A 17,661-nucleotide genomic window follows, 5' to 3' on the forward strand; every position below is an offset into this window, starting at 1 on the left:
ACAGGTCAATTGCTGATGAGGTACCCTTGAACAAGGTATATCACCCCCTACTGCTCTCCGGGCGCAGAAATGTGCTGCTATCATGGGGTGTTCACTGGTGTGTAAAGGATGGGTTAAATGCATAGGACAAATTCACTGCTTGCTATTTCGGTGCGTGCAAGAACAAATCTTAAAACACTGTTGGATCCCCAACAATAAACCCGTGAATCGTGAAGTAGATTGAATGAAAGGCTCTTAAAATATGCGTAGGACATATTCATGCGCGCCGATTCCTTCCTTCCTTTAGTTTATTACAAAAGGTCAACATTTGCTTGCCACACTGTGTCTTTTCAGCTGGAGGGATGCAATGAGCATGGTTTGGCCTGAACAAAGTAAATAATGCAATAATGGTTAGAGACAAAAGGCAGGACATTAAATAATATCAAGATACAGTATGTGATGCTTCTTAAGGTCAATAACAAAGTTAATGACTCATGTAGGTAACAGGATGTTTTGACTAACTCATTAAATATCCCTTTTTGGACACTTCACTAATTGCAGATGTCATTAAATGTCATGTGATTAAGGCACCAAATATATTCTGTAAAATGATTTGTTTCTGTTCATATCATAAAGCTGTTTCTGACATGATTGTACACAAATAGTTTTTATTTTATTTTATTTTATTTTATTTTATTTTATTTTATTTTATTTTATTTTATTTTATTTTCCACAGAGCATCAACAAATAAAATGCTTGGCTCCAGTCGGCTAATCTGATTGGCTCTTGCATATTTCCGAGCTCTCGTACTATCTCGCGATGCTTCAGATCTTTCCCAGTGAGGAGCAGACCCTGAGCTGTAGTCAGTCGCTGTTGTGGCTGGGAGGCAGCACAGTCAGCCACAGTCTCTTCGGTTGAACCTTGTTTCAGCCTGAGGTAGAAGAGGACTCTTTTAAACTAACCGAAAACAACTACTTCTGGTGTCGCCTGAACAATCTCCAGCTGTGTGCGGCAGCTTTAACTCAGGTAAGGTTGCTAAGGGTAACGTCTTGTTGGCTCCCTCTGTCCAGACACTCGTATGCAGAGCTAGCTGATGTCTTCACAGTTCAGTTTTACACCAGCCAATCAACATTAAAACCCACCAGTCTCTGTTTACTCTTCTGTCACGCCTTAATCAAGTGAGACACTCACCCGTTAAAAGTCTCTAACACAACCTTGAGCTTGTCTGCTTGTGATAACGGAACCGGAGGGGGGATACAGGAACTTCAAAGCTCAGTGTTGACTCTGTCTCAGGAATGCAATACCCCTGTTAGCTTGTATGCTAACGATACATCTGCTTAGTATAAAGTAGCTGTTGGCTGGCTCACTAGCTAGCTGTCTTCCTGCCAGCTCAAAAATGTCAACGTTTTGACATTATTGTCCTGTTGTAGAGGTTGTGATGATGTGTCTACGCGAGGAAGCCATGACAGGTTTTTTTTTGTGAATGGACTAAACTTAACTTGTGCCACCGGTTAGCTAACGTCCAGTCGTCTCTGTGTTTTTAAACTGCAGTTTCGCTGTTTATTTCCGGTGAAGATGTTTTCACCCGTTGCAACCAAATAGCTACTTTTCATTGGCAGTTTACTCTGATGCTCCTCACTGTCTTACGGAGAGTGTCTCTTTCTAATATGCAGTAACTTCTCCATATTCCCACCTACAAGCGCCACGCATTACTGCAGCTGTCCTGTTATTATGGACTGAAGCAAAAGACCACTTATGTGCAATTGTGCTTCTGGGAGAACAGCAGACATTGTTTCAGTGACTGAATTAACTTTAAAGTGGTCCTTAAATTCACATGTTGAATTTTCTATCCAGATCTGTTTAAGTCGGTTCCCTTTATATTTTGGTTACTACACAGCTGTGTGCATTGTTGAGGGATTAGGGTATTTTCAGGACACTGGCATTGAGTTGCATGCCCATATCCTCTTAAATGGCCACCAAAGAGGATATGATAAGAGTGGTTTTTGTGCGTATGATGCTTGTTATACCGTGCATCAGGGTTGTCAAACTGATTCACGAAAGGGCTGATGTGGCTGCAGGTTTTTGTTCCAACCATACAAGAGCAGACCTGTTAAAACAAATCAACTCTGTGAAGACAGTTAAGGTGATTGAAATGAGTCCAGTCAAATTGAGTGTGCTCCTGGTTTAACAGCAGTTTTACTGTTTAATTTCGGTAAAGATGTTTTCACCCATTGCAACAGAATAGCTACTTTTTTACTGCTAGTTTACTCTGGTATACTCCACACTGTCTTACGGATAGTGTCTCTTTTCTAATGTGCAGGAACTTTTCTGTCCTCAAACATCCCCCTCATCCACAATATTTCCACCTACAAGTGCCACGCATTACTGCATCTGTCCTGTTATTATGCACTGAAGCAAAAGACCATTTATGTACAATTATGCTTCTGGGAGAACAGCAGACATGGTTGCAGTGACTGAATCTACTTTTTAGTGGTCCTTGAATACACATGTTGAATTTTCCATCCATAAATCTAGTCTGTTACAGTCTGTTCCCTTTATGTTTTGGTAGCTACACATCTTTGTGCATCGTTAAGGGCCTGATAAAATTCGCATTAGACTATTTTCAGGACACTGACATCAAGTTGCGCTCCCATTCCTCTTAAATGGCCACTGAAGAGGATAAGATGGAGCAGTTTTTTGATACTGATAGAAGTTTTCCTGCGTCTGAAGCTTGATGTACTGTACATCAGGAGTGTCAAACTGATCTATTAAAGGACTGGTGTGGCTGCGGGTTTTATTGTTTCAACCAAGCAAGAGCACACCTTATACAACAAATCACATCTGTGTCGACAGTTCGGGTGATTGAATGAGTTGAGTCAAGTGTGGTCCTGCTTGGTTGGAATGGAAATAAAGAGAGATGCAATGTACCAATGAAGGAATGAATGTGTGGTAATGGTTACAATGTTCCAAATTAAAGGCAAGGAATAAACTGAGAGGTGTAATCATATATATTATAAATGGAAAATGAAAATATAATAGAGCTGTTTTAAAATGGTCATAATAGTTATAGATGCAATAAATTGAGTTTGGGGTTTATGATAATAATTCATTATTAGTATTGAGCAGTGAGAGAGGCATTGTACAAACTTAAAGCCAGTGCACTATTGGTTGTATCTATCTGTTTCTATAGGCACTGTTTTGTGCATCCATAAAAGCTTAAAGGGAGTGAGAGGAAAAGGATATAATTGGGTAATAAACGGTTTGTCTTGGATGTGTCACAAAAACTACATCATTATCCTTTTGAACAGAGGAAATTATTTGAACATTTCCCTCTTCCCTAATGTTTTGCTACTTAACAAGTCTCGCAAATATTGGATTTTTGAAGGAAGGCCAACATAGAGAAAGTAATTTTGGGAATTAAAAAAATGCTCATAATATTTCGGCCAATTAGTATTTTTTTTTAAAACAAACACATAAAACACCTTTTCACCCTTAATCCCCTAGTTGTTGTTGTTCTTGTTGTTGTTTTTAATTGTGACCAACATATGTGCTGAGCAGGACATTTTACGATGAAAGAAATAACTTTTCATTTTCAAATGAGCTCAAACCTATTTTTGTACATCTGTACTGCAGTGTACACAGGCCACTTAACACATTTCCCTTATGCTGTGTTTATTCCCATAGGATTATAATGACAAAGCCTATGTCCCTTAAATAATTTGGTGGAAATAAACATAGTATATGATAGGAGAGTTGGGTGTAGGGTTGTTACGATTACAGAATTTCTTGGTACGATTATTGTCAGAGAAATAATCACGATATTACGTTTATCACGATTTTTTTTGCATTAATTAATTTCACACTGGCAGTATTTAGGAAACGTTACGATTAACTAATTGTAACATTTATTAACTAATAATAATTTTATATTAATAATAGCTTAATACCGCAATCTATTGTGAAAACAGGTAATCGTGACATCCCTAGTTGGGTGTAGAGATGTAATGGTATGAAAATTTCATATCACGGTTATTGTGACCAAAATTATCACGGTTATCAATATTATCAGGGTATTGTTGTACATTTGGTTAATTTGTTCAAAATGTTGAAAAAGTACTGAACATGCACACTTAAATCTTTTAACCATGTTTTATTTGAAAAAAAATATTTTTCTTTACATTCACTGCTCATGACAACTCTGGAGGAGAAGAAGGTGCCGTGATGACCACTGTCCTCAAAAGTCCAGCATGTATTCCCTGTTAAAAAGGTTGCCGCCTCACAAACCGCAGCAGGTGAAATGCACGCAGGACTGACAACCTGCAATCGGACTTAGCTATTATGTCCCACAAACTGATGATAACGAGAACAAAGTCAAATAAGTTGTTTCGGTCCCTAAAGTATCTCCAACTGAAAGCCAGCAGCTTTAAGATCATTTCCACAACAAATATAACGGTGAAGATGATGTTACTGATCAGCAACATGGATGTTCACTTCTTAGGCTGCTTATGATGCTCTATGACCATGGTGAGAATACTGAGGAAAACGGCAACCATGATCACTTGGTCAAAGAGTTTACTGTTGACAATCGTCTTAACTTTTCTCAGGTATGGTCTACAGATCAGTGAAGGATCTATTCTGCCGCCGTCGATGTCATGAGGGTCCACGCCGTTACGTCTGTTGTATCCTCGGTAGCTTCTCTGCAGCCAGTTGATAAACTTGCGACAGAGTCTTGTGATAGCTGCAGCGGCAGCACTCTGCTCTCTGTCCCCAGCTTCATGTTCTCCGAGAACTGGGTGGCGATGACGACTGCGTACATATTCGTCATGATAATGGAGCCCATAATCGATCACATTAAACATGATCACCAACCATCCTTCCAGTGTGACAACATGGAATATGGTTATCCAGGCATAGGCAATGTTGTCAAAGTTGATGGCTCCCATGTGAGGGTTGAGTTCCCCGGCACGGCAGACATTGTTGTACAAGTTCCAGTTCACACAAGTGTTTGCCACAGTAGGGAATAACTCATTCACAGCTGGAACATGATGGAGCAGCCAACGAGCAGATCTGCCCATTCTCACTGTAAGGTGGCACACCATGGCAGTGCTACATCTCGCCCTTGCTGTCAGGCGAACAGATAAATGGGGATTTTTCACCATACTTGGTCATGAAGAATGGACTTAAGGACACGTTGTACATTCTGGGAATGTCCTCTCCCAGAAAGCAGCGGTTTCACAGCTGCCCCACCCACAACTGGATTCCCATCACGGCGAAGACGTGGATGACATAAATGTAGAGGACGAGAATGTTGGCATGGTGTTTATGAGGACAGCCATCATGCCTCTTGGCACTCTGCTGATCAGTCGCATAGGCCTGGGCACTTGACAGAAATGCAGGTGCATGCCGACGGACTCCACTGAATAGTCCAACACCCCTCCACAGTTGAAGAAAAACTCCACTAGCACAGTGCCAATGGGCAGCACAGTTAGCTCTGTAGCAGTACAGTATGTATGTTCTGCAGCAGCATGATTCAGTTCGCGACCTCCGTTTGTTTACCGTTCGCGACCAGGTTAGGTTCTCCGAGTCAGTTACCGCGGCAATTCAGCCAGAGCTGAAGTTACCTCCCTTTCTGGAATGGGTAACTCAGTGTTTCCCTCATTTCATGGTTAACCTACTTAGAGTTTTCAGATTTGTACAGGCCCGAGCGCTGGTGCCTTCAGCCATGTTTTCATAGAACAGACAGTGTCATGCACATGCGCGCCCGCTTCTGAGAGTGAGTACCGTTCAGGTGCTGCTGCTTCTCCAGGAAATGAGCAGTATCACCGTGAATTTTTGGGTAATCAGTTGTGGTAATCTATCATGGTTTTAACAATAATTCAAATTTGAAATGGTAGTACTAACCGTCAGGAATTTTAGCGCGGTTTATTGTCACACCGGTAATCGTTACATCCCTAGTTGTGTGACAGGATTTTCTTTCTTTTTTCTTTTACTTGCAGTGCTTCTCTTTCTGCTCATCTGCACCTTGTTAAGTGGGTGATCTCTGAATCTTTGAATTTCTCTCAAGAGGCAACATAAAAGAGTGTCCTGGGCTGCTTATGTGTCCTCAACTCAACAAATAACCTCATGTCTGTGTTATCAAATAGCCAGGTAAATGAAAGAAGTGAGCAGAACGGCCTAAATTTTATGGATGGTTTAGGGGGGTCAAGTTTCATATAGTAATGATCAAATAGATTTCATATGTCAAACTACACCACAGGCTATACCAAGTATTTGTTTTACTATAACATCTGACTTCCAAATACCTTAATATACCTAGATTTTTTGCTTAGTCACTGTGTTTTTTTCAGCATTTAATTGTCCGTCAGGGCATACAGGCTAATGGTTGGCAAATTTGGACTATATCAACCATTTAATTGTGTGCGGTTAATGCTGTTTATTATGTGTTGAAAAAAATAAGCTAAATCTCCAAGTACACAGGCTCAGCAGTAATCAGAGTAGTATCAGCACTGACTGAGGCATCTTCACCCAAATAAACGAGAAACAAAAACTTAAGAAGCAAACTAAAGATAATGAAGCAGAGGGCAGCTGAGTGGACAGTGGACACCACACTTCAGTCTGAACATGGCAAATTGGACACGTTGGACCTCAACATTTTGACATTCTTGGCAAAAGCTTTGAAGAGCACTTCAAATTTTGAAAAGAAAAAAAAAAACACAAAAGAAAGAAGAAGAATATTCTTCATGCTGAAATGTACCCTTTAATTTTAGAATACTAATTTGAGTTTGAAAGTTCAGCTCGGAATTTTTGTACGCTTTGGTTAAACTAACATTTGTGCTTTGATTCAGTAATTGCCGGTTGTTTGCTGGGAAAATCTGTTAAAGTTCTGACGACTTGAACCTCTCCAATCATACTGTCAGAGGAACATAATTCCCTCTGAACTTCACTGCTGCGAAAAAACATAAGAGGTAGAATAATATGAGCCAGCAATAGGTTGTGGTTATTTTTTCATTTGTTTTTCAGCTTTTTGCTTTGTTACCTTTACATAATATTTAGGTTTTATTTTTAATAGTGTTATTATGCAAGCAAGTCTTTTTACAGGATTTGGAATATAATATGAGCAAAAGTAGCTTACTTTTCGATTAAAAATAATTCTGAATAAGACTTGATGACATATATTTATTTTTATAGAACCTGCTTATCAATTGTTTCAGCTCAATAAACAAATAATATTTGAATGGAATTTCTCCAATTTGTCACGGGAAATGAAAACTTCCAGGAGATGCAGACCAGCACATTTTTCCTAAAGAAACCCTGGTATGATTATACAGAAACAATAATTCTTCAGTTGTTATCTTTGACTTTATGGCAGCCATACTGTCAACTTTGGCAACCAACATCGATGCCTGGCAGCGAGCCTGGCTACCATTTCTAAAAGTTGCTGTCGGGCGCTGTCTGGTTTCAGTTGATGCCCTTTTACTCTTTAACCAGAAAAGCAATTGAGTGAAGCTGATGCAAAGTATTTTTCCCCCCATAGTAGAAGACACTTGCTTTTAGAGGCGAAAGTGAAGAGCGGTAGTGTTCTTGATATGAGTAACAACTGTATTTTCATGTATATGTTAAATATTGCTCTTCATATTCCTTGGTGCCATTAATGTGCTATTTTCGATCCAGAACCCTTGATTAGTGTGTGCTCACACTCTTTTACACTTGAATGCACACCTGAACACATGCTGGGAATATTCACACTCTTAATGACACACTTTGTCCATTGTGCAAAATGTTTTCCATGAATATTTTTGACTCTATATCCCTGTTGAAATATATATGATATTTTCAAATTGTGGTATACATCACTATATATTTTTTCCAGTGCTTTTTAAGTATCAGTTTTTGTTTTTCACAGTACATTAATTAAGGTTATCTAATATGAATAAGGTTGTAGTTTTTACTAGTAAAAGCAAATTTTGCTTTAACTGATTAGACTATTGCTTTTTTCCTGGTTTACATATTTTTAAGCTTGGTTTTGCAGAACAAAGCTGCTTACAATTAACTGTTGCAGCACCAGTTTGTACCAGCTGCCTTGTGAGAAGAGGTGAAAAAGTATGTATATATATTCAGAAAACAAACTTGTGACAATGAACATTAAGAAGTATAAGACTTTTTTGTATGGTCTATAGTTTGGTATATGGATTCATAGCCAGGCAGGGCTCCCAGAAATGTGATGGAAAAGACTTACAAATAAAAACCTTGCTCCATAGTGTACTATTTTTGAGTGGTGGCAGATTGCAATAACTCTGGCAGAAGTTGGCAGCTTGCTAATTAGGCAGTCAGCTAATCAGAACACAGAATTCACAGAAATGCCTAGAAAGGATAGAATACACTTTATCACTCTGCAAAATATCCTATGTGTGAACACTGTGGAATATATAATAAACTACACTTCATTAAGAAGACGGGAGATTCTGAATTAAGCTTGGAATACCAACAACCAATTTAGACTCAAACATTGAGCTTTGAAATCCATAAATCTGAGCACCTGACAAACTAATCCTTTAGTCACTGATATTGATCAAGGCCTTTTTCTACTGTTGTCCAATGTGAAGAACAAGTGACTGAGGGTCTCGTATGCTGTACAGACTGTATAGCCCTTCAAGACAAAATTGGGATTTGGGCTATATAAATTCAATTGAATTGAATTTTATAGACTTTCACTGCCTATTTTGCTACATTTTTATGCTAGTGTATTGAGACACACAATTCTTCAATTTACAACAAAGGCATAAGCACACAGCAGTATAGCTGCAGCTCTGTTTTGTTCGGTGTCTCTAAATTGCAGAGTCTACTTGTCCAGTGCGACCAGATCCTGGTTCTGTGGTATTATACGTCACAGCAGTCGTCCTAAACCCATTTTCCCCCATTCAGTTTGTCATCTCCAGTAAATATTAAACATAGGGCCCTATCTAGTGCTATCTGCTGAATTTGGCAGAGTGCAGTTTTATGTCGCTGTGCTTTGATTTATTGTTGATGTACGTCCTTCCAGAGTCATTTCAGTCTCTTCTCTGATGAGTGCCCTTAATCAGCACATTTCACCACACTGTATGAAACAAGCAGTGTCCTTGTGGCTGAAGTTCTCTTTTCTTGTCGTAAATGCCTGGTCCATTTAGAATATCGAGGAGAACAGTAAACAGAGCTGTCAAATGGTAACAATGTTTTATATTCAACTTGAAGGAAGTTTACCCTTTTCAGTGGTACTTTTACTGCAGCGAGGCAGCAAAGTAGAAACCAGATGTAATGTAATGTGTAGCATGCCCAGTCCTTTGCTGTGTACACTATTGTAATTATTAGCCTTAAACCTGAGACCACTGCTAGATGTATACCTGCTCTCTCTGATGCACATTCATGTAAAACGATTTAATTCCCTATTATTAAAATGTTATGCCAAAGCTTTTATCCAAGTCTGAACATGGCAGTCTCAACAAGAATCTGCCACTGAAATACCTATTTGATTCTGATATCTGATTATATACTTCAATTTGTGCATGACATTTTTTTGCCTCTAGCTTGAATTTCCAAAGCATTGGTCACTATATGGCACTAAAGTCACCTGGGTCTTCTGAGCAACAGCTAATTTCAGGTTGTCAATCCAGTTTCTATATCCCATCTTTCAGCCAGCGGATGGTACCACTGTAGGGAGCCACATTTTGTGCTTGGCTCTAGCAACTACTAGTTTGAAAGATGGCAGCTGAGGTATGTCATTTCTCCCCCCATATTATGTGAGATTCTCTATATTTCAAATTGTGCTTAAATTTGTTTGATTATGCCTCAAGCATGGCAACTGTATGTCCATACATCCTTTCCCATACTCATGAGCACCGTATCTCAGGAGTGCCTTGAAGGAATTTATTCAATGGTGGTACAAACTGATTAGATTTGTGTGTTCAAAAGTCAAGGTCACTGCGATCTCACAAAACACATTTTTGGCCATAACTCAGGAGTCCATACGCTTATTAAAATAATTGTCCGAAATACACTTAATACGTTTCTTTAATAAAACTCCCTAAAGTCTTCACTTCATGTATTATATGAGTCAGGACAAGCATAGATGTAAACTGCGACTCAACAAATCACAAGGGGGCCTTAAAGTCTGTAGAGCATACAGCAACTTTTATCCTGTGACACTCACATCGGATGAAGAAACGTCAGGAAGAGCAACAGAGGAGGGATTCCCCTCCCACGACAGAGAGACATGCAATAGATGTCATTTGTACAGAACAAATAAACAATTAATTATTGTCAACTAATTATACATTTTGAATGATGAAACAATTTGTTTTCTTGTCCGAACTTGCAACGCAAATGTAACATTTATTTTCATCTGTGTATACAAGACCTCTTTTTGGAGTGTGTTTATCATCTTAATTAAGCTTTAAAGGAAAGGTCTGCGTCAGGCTGCGTCTTTTCTCACACTCTTGAGGCTTTCCCATCTGTTTTCCACCAGCAACCCAAAAGGAGAGAATACTGCCAAATTCTGAGCAGAAGACATTTAAATATCGAACATTATATTTCTTTTTATTGTTCTGTCGTGATCTCCGCATTCAAGGACTTTGTGCTCTAGTAAGCAATTTATTCATAAACACATTGTTTTGTATAGATATGGGAGAAAGTCACACCCACAAAGTATGATACAGGGGACAGGAGCCGTGTTCCAAGACCCAAATTTTCACATTTTTATTGTTTGAAAGTTTTTGTTTTTAGTATTTTAGTGTGTTGGCACTTGTTTTTGTAGCTTATAGCAGTTCCAAATATGAAAATAAACAAACAAAAAAAGTTAACCATTTCTAGATTCAATTTACAGAAAATTACCAGATTTTTACAGTCAAAAAATTATAACTGGTTAAAAGAAACCCTCGTTTTTGTATCAGTGTGATTAAAGTATCTTTAATTGTTAGGTATTTCATTCACAGCGTTTGTCAAAAAAGACATTCCTATCCACCTATTTTATTGTTTTTCAGATGGATTTCAAGAAAATGCCAAATGGAGTATATTACCTGATTCACAGTATAGTACTGTTGTGATATATAAATCACATATTCTTAACATAAGACTTGGTGCATATTGCCCACACCTAATGGCAGAAGAGAGATTATCAGATGTGGGTTGTCTGTGACCACGCTGGCAGATGGCAGGCAGCTCTTCTGTTGATACTCCTTTTCTAGCTGAAGATGACCAGAAAATCCTCTTTAAATTAGCAGTTTTTCCCAGTTCCTCACATCCCACCACCTAGCATGGAAGCAGTCAAAACTGCTGTCTTGTGTTTGTGGGTCCTTTGAGACCCTTTATTGCTGTGATTCACTTAAATAGCCCCACTGAGTGGATGTTGGATATTGATAAAACAGGCTACTTTTATATCCACTTTACACCAAAGACCTTTGTTTAGATGGGTTTATTTTTTCTTAGCAGGAGGCCGACCCATCTGGGATTCATTATGACCTGTTCCAGGAGTCTCCCAAATACTTTGAGTAGACAGTCAGATGGCTGGATGGCAGATCCATAAAATGTTTTTTTTTTCACCAAAGTAATTTTAAAAAAAAGCTTACATGTTTGTGAAAATCTGATTTTTTTTTTAAAGCAGAACCTAAATAAAGACTTTATTTCACCTTCTATGTAAAATCATAATCACGTAGATCTTATAGCTCTAGTACAACAAACTGATATAATTCAGATTTGCATAAATTATGCAGTTGTGCTGCTCTTTTTTGTCATTGTTCTATCCACACCCTTAAATAAAAAGTTCCTGATGTTTTCTCCCTCATTGGAAATTAAACCATTCCCTGATCTTGGACCTGCTCGGTGCAGTCAACTTCCCCTTTCGCACAACATTTGTGCTTCCAATTAAAATAAATCCAATTTTGCAATTCAAATCTCAAATGTGTTGAGGCACAAAGGTTAACAGCACAAATGCAACTGAAGTGAGAAAGAACATAATTCTGCCTCTTGTTTGTAGCTTCACTTTACCATCAGAATAACACCTATTTCAAAGAATAGTTGGGAGCTATTGTTGTGGACTGTATTCTGATTCTGACACCAAGCTGTGCTACCATCTTCCTTCAGCTTGCCTGGATGTCACTGATGTCTCTTCTAAAGGATGTAATTTTCTGTGTGCCCCACTGCTATAACTGCTTAAGCTTTCTCATGCTGAGATTTTTGTCTGTTGCAGTGAAAAGCTAGGTCATCCCTTTGCTTAATAGTAGGCTAATAGACAAAGGGCTGCTCTGCCTTGGCTGCATGCATAACACATCTGAAGGCCAAAACCTCTTAAAGCACATTGTTGCACTGCCTGTGATAACTAGCTCATATTGGTGGCAATTAGCAGGCTGGTGGAGGATCATTTGTTTTCTCTATAAAGTTCATGATCTATCTATCAAGAATTCAACATTATATTCTCAAGGAAATATTTATCATGTGATGTTTTGTCTGTATTATGCCAGGGCCAGATTTCACAATATTTTTTTTTCCTATTGAGCTGATAGCAAGCAATTGAAAAAGGTCGCCCTATTCTCATTTTTGTTCCCCCTCATCTGTCAGGTTAGGTGATTATCTGGCTGATATTACAAGGTCTGGTCTTGTCTACTGTGTCACCGAGTTTCAAGATAGAATTTTTTTCTCCTGCAAATAACAGCTTGATGATGGTTTAGAGACACAGTCACCCCCTCCCAGATTGTTCTTATTTTTAGTTGATGTATAAATGCATTACTGCATTTGGCACAGTGACTGCAAATTGTATACATTTAGTCCTCATTTCCTGTATTGTAGATAAAAACTTTAATGATTTGTTATTGCAATGCTAATATTATTGTCAAAGTAATCAACTGCTTGGGCTCAGAGGACCTTCATGGTTTGAAAGTTAGTTCTACTTTAATTTACTGAAGTACAGAAACCAACAAGAACTTCATAATGGCAGCTTTTGTTAGTTTTTCTAGCCTACATTCTTTGTTAATTTTTTGGCAGTGGGTTTAGGGGGTTGGATGAGTCCGGGCTCTCTGTGGGACACTGCTGTTGTAAACCCTTGCCCTGTGACCCTCAGAGTACAGCCAACCATGGCCTGCTTCAAAGGCAACACGCAGACAGCTTATGTCTGCATACTTTGGAGCCATAACCCTCCCCCAGGCACGTTCCTCTATACCCCTCCTCTCTACTAAATACCAACCGCTCCCCTACAACAAAGACAGAGTGGCCCCAGTTGCCCCCAGGCACGCAGACAACAGATATGGCCCTATGCTCCCGTCTCATTATTCCCCATACTTTTTGGCTTTCAGTGAACAAGTCTTGCAGAAAAAAAGTGTGTGTACTACTGATTTTGCATTGTGGATGTAGCCAGGATTAAGAGCTGGTAGGTCCAAAAAGGCTTTCCAAGGAATTGTAACACTCTACAGGGAGCAGGATCCTCTGGTTGGCTGGCTCATGATCATGTGTTAAGGGCTTGTGCCTTCGCCTTCTGTCCTATCTGTTACAGCGTCAGTACCCTTACCCAGTAACAACACCCACCAACCCCTGCCCCTTCATACACATGGGTTCACCACACATTTAAGCCAATCATTTTGTGCTATTATTCTCAGCCACAACTGTCTCTTGCGACAGTCTGCAAGTGTTTATTTAATGGCAGTGAATAGAGATGCCACTGTGTTGTCTCTCCGCTTGTGTTCTGCACAACCAAAGTAAAAAGCGCCCCTTGTGTTGTACTGACAAGCTGAATGCTTTTCACTTCGTTTTTTTTAACTCACTATGGACTTCCTGTGTCATTCACTTGTTCAAACAATTGTCATCCATAATGGAATTGAGTGTAAAAAAAAAAAAAAACTTAACTTGGCACAAGCTACACAAAATGCATGTTTGTCTACTCTGTCCTTGGTTGTTGGTGTTTGTGCCAATAGGGTGTGTGTATTGACATTTCATTGTTTTTTTGTTTTTTTACTACAGCTTTGTATGCATTATGCATTTAAAGTCAAATTCTCAAAGTTGTGGACTATGGGTCATGCTGACTGGGCACTCACCCTCTCCCTCTCCACTGGAAACATGGACTATATGCATATGGGAAAGCAGCTTCAATTTATATATATATATGAAAGAAGTAAAATTACAGGGACAAGCACTTAATGGGTTACTTCCCTCTGATAAAAGATTTCACTCGGAAGAAGCAAACTAATTACATGACTCAGCCGATGACGTATTTGAATCAGCGACTTGTTAACATTTAAGCATTTACCAAAAGTATTTTTGCAGGTGATTTGATGACAAGCTATAAAGTTCTTATGTAACAAGCATCTTTTTAAAGAACGACTGGAAACTGGACATGTTCAGAAATCAGGTGCCTCCTCTCAGTCTGTACAGAGGGTGAAGGGGATGGGCAGCTGTCTGGGAGAGTTAGTGATGCTGTGCGACAAAATACATTTTAAAAATGTAATGTGTGCCTTGCATAATGAGGGGAAAAACCCTAGTCTTAAGCAGAAAAGTCTCTGTCTTTTTCTGCATTGCCATGGCTTGTGTAGGCACAAGACGGAAGTGTTCCTGAATATATGCATGTGTGAATAGAGAATCACTTACCCGGTACGATGGGTGACAGAGGCTTTTCTTCTGCAATAATGAGAATCAGAAAGAGAGTTCTACACATAATATTTAACTTGAAGAAATGGTTATTCAATGTACTCTATGACGATAACTTGACCCATTCAGGTAGATTGCCATTTCAGATTAGACCCTCATCACTATTTAGCTCTGAATGAGCTTTTTATTAAGTTACCTTTCCATAACCTTATTTCAGTACAAATTGAGTGCATAATATTCTTGGACCAAAATATAAATCTCACAGGGAATAAAAATTAGACAGAAAAAACCTCCAGCAAGACAGAAAGCAAGGAGTCAATACTTGCAAAGCTTTTTTTTTATGAAAAAGCAGCTGCAGGAAGTGTTGAGTTTGCTTTTATGTTTGATTAATATTGAGAGAATTCATCATAGAGCTGAAACGAGTCGGGTAATTGATTGGCAGGAAATTAAACTGCGACAATTGTGATAGTCAATTAGTTGTTGGAACCATTTTTCAAAATGCATAAAAACATTCTCTGGTTTCAGCTTCTCATATGTGAAGATCTGACACTTTACCTTGTCTTATATGGTAGTAAACCACTTTTTTATAACCTTTGGTCTGACAAAAGAAGTAGGTTAAGAAATCTTGTTGGTCTTTGTGATGGGTATAACTTTTAATGGACAAAATCATTCACATATAAAATAATTCATCACTCTTAGTAACCTTTGTCTGTTACATGAAGATTAAAGATGGGAACAGAAGAGAAAAAGACTCCAAACAACAGTAACTCCTGCATTATGTAGGAGCGAACATGAACACTTGAATGTTTAAGCAGTTTGCTGTGATGTCGGTGCAGCTCAGTTGAAGACGGTCACACAATCATGCTCCCATGCCAAAAAAGTGTGTGTTGCACTTTACTGTCACTTATTTTATTTTTAGATCTTTTGGTTCTTCGTCAAAGTAGTTCACCAGAAGAATAATTTAAGTCCACAAACTGCTATTATATTTATTAAGTTCTTTTCCATCCAGTTTGATAATTGAAGCTTTCAGTGCATGAAACTTGTGGAGTGAAATGTCTCTGGGCTGCCATTTTACTTCCCTCTCATAAGAGCCATCCACTGTTATTACCCAATGTGGATAAAGGATGTCTTAGTTAATTGTTTTAATAGCCGTCTTTACAACTCAACAACCTTCAATACTGCAAAACTAGACTCTGAAGCGCTCTCATCTTCCCTGAACAAAATTAGCCTTCCACGACCCTCCTTCGCTATGCCTCTGTGACATTCACACTTGATTAGGCTTGCAAATGAAGTTTTCCTTCTTTTAAGGTGGGAGGCGTGACCTTGGCCCCAGAGACCTGTTAAGTCTTTATTGGATTGGCTGGACATATTAAGCGAGGAGGATGTCCCAGCAGTGTTTTGCCGCAGCCGATGCACCTGCTTTATCAGCACTTGTTTCACCTTTTCCTTGTGGCTCTATTGTTGCATCATGTCTGGAAACTTGGAAGCATCCAATAACATGAGATAAAGACAAACTGCTTGGGGTCAATAAAGGCCCCATTTGTGAGTTGATTTACAGTAAAGCTACCCAATCTTTCAGCCGCTTCACTTCCTATAGCTTACTGGAACAACTAAATGTAACCGAGCCATCATTAAAGTTATTAATTGCACCTGTGCTTGCAGTGGTATGAAATTCCCACAGTGAGAAGGGTCTATATTTTATATAAGGCTTTAACAACGTGTTACAAAAAGGCTGATATTGATCGCTCTCACGGTTATCCAACTTTTTCTGTTGTTAAGAGCCTTTTAATGTGAGCAAGGAGTTAGTTATAATAGGCTTTTTTTCACAGGAGACATTTTGATTTGTCATAGTTGGGGAAATAAGCACAGGTTTTTTCTAATAACGACAGCTCTGTTATTTCTAATTGTACCAGTAAGTCATGACAATGTGACAGCGAGCCAACATGCAGAGCACCAGCACCCTGAAACTAAAGCAGATTAATGAAATAATCTGTTTCACTTTTAACTAATGCAGTGTTTGACTGATTCTTTGCATATTGATAAAGATTGCCAATTACGGCAATTTTTTAGGATGTCTTTCATGATTTAATGGTAATTTATTAATAATTTAGAGTATATTAATTGTTCTTTACACCACCATAAGATCTGCATCATATCTGGTCAGTTATGGTGTTGAGCTAAAATTAGGGCTGCACAATATAAGAGAGAACTGACATTGTGATATATGTTGGGTTTTTTTTACATACCTACAAGCATTTTTATGCTTTTATGAGTGTCCTGGGGCATGCTCCCCTGGAAGAAAGTTTTGTTCATTTTAAAGTGAAATATATCAATCTTGTGCATGAGTCCAGTGCACTTTAAGAGCAAATCCTTTCATTCTGAGCAGATGTCCCCCACCAAGTTCTATCCCTGGGGCAGACTCCATGTACCCTATCTATTGAGAAGTCTAAAAGTGTTATATGGACAGTGTACCTATAGATGATGGGAAACTCTGGATTAGTCAAAGAAGATGAGATCCGTGCAAGTTTTCCTTATCAAGCAGCAACAAGTTGCAGCACGGCATGTCTGCGTAAATTTCCATGTACAAACATCACATCCCAGGACATTGTATTGTATGTTGCTGCAGTGTCCATGCTTAGACAATATATTGTGTAGCCCTGGCTAAAATAACTGCCTGGGTTTCTATTTTCCCAAAGACAGCCCACACTTTTGGTAATTGACTTCCTCTTGATGCATCTGAACAGAAAAATATGTGTAATCTGTTAGACTTGTGTTAATTAGTCAGTATATAGCTAATTAGCAGCTTTTGACATTGTCTTAAATCACCAAAGGGATCAGGATGTATTTTGTCTAATTTTATCTGGTTAATTATCTGATGTCTATAAAATGTCTGGGGTTTATTTATGTATTTTTCGTCAATAGTTCATTAGCTGTATACTTGCAACTTATCTTCCATTGCTCTCTTCTCTCCTACAAATGACCAGGACTTTTTTTTATAATTCAGCAGGCTTTCTGCTAATGAGCTTTTTCTCAAACTTGCAGGTCAAAGGGGATTTAAGTTGGTGCTAACTGGTTGAATTC

At 38.7% G+C, this 17,661-nt stretch overlaps 1 protein-coding gene across 1 annotated transcript in view; it reads left to right on the forward strand.

The window, feature by feature from the left end:
• The first annotated feature begins 749 nt into the window (after positions 1-749).
• The window catches only part of glceb (glucuronic acid epimerase b), a 63,966-nt gene continuing 47,054 nt past the window's right edge, over positions 750-17,661 (forward strand). Inside the window, exon 1 of the mRNA XM_059347046.1 lies at positions 750-1,005. The gene's annotated coding sequence lies outside the window, so the exon portion shown is untranslated. The remainder of the gene's footprint in view (positions 1,006-17,661) is intronic.

Source organism: Centropristis striata, chromosome 2, assembly GCF_030273125.1.
Source record: "Centropristis striata isolate RG_2023a ecotype Rhode Island chromosome 2, C.striata_1.0, whole genome shotgun sequence".
Lineage (NCBI taxonomy): Eukaryota > Metazoa > Chordata > Actinopteri > Perciformes > Serranidae > Centropristis > Centropristis striata.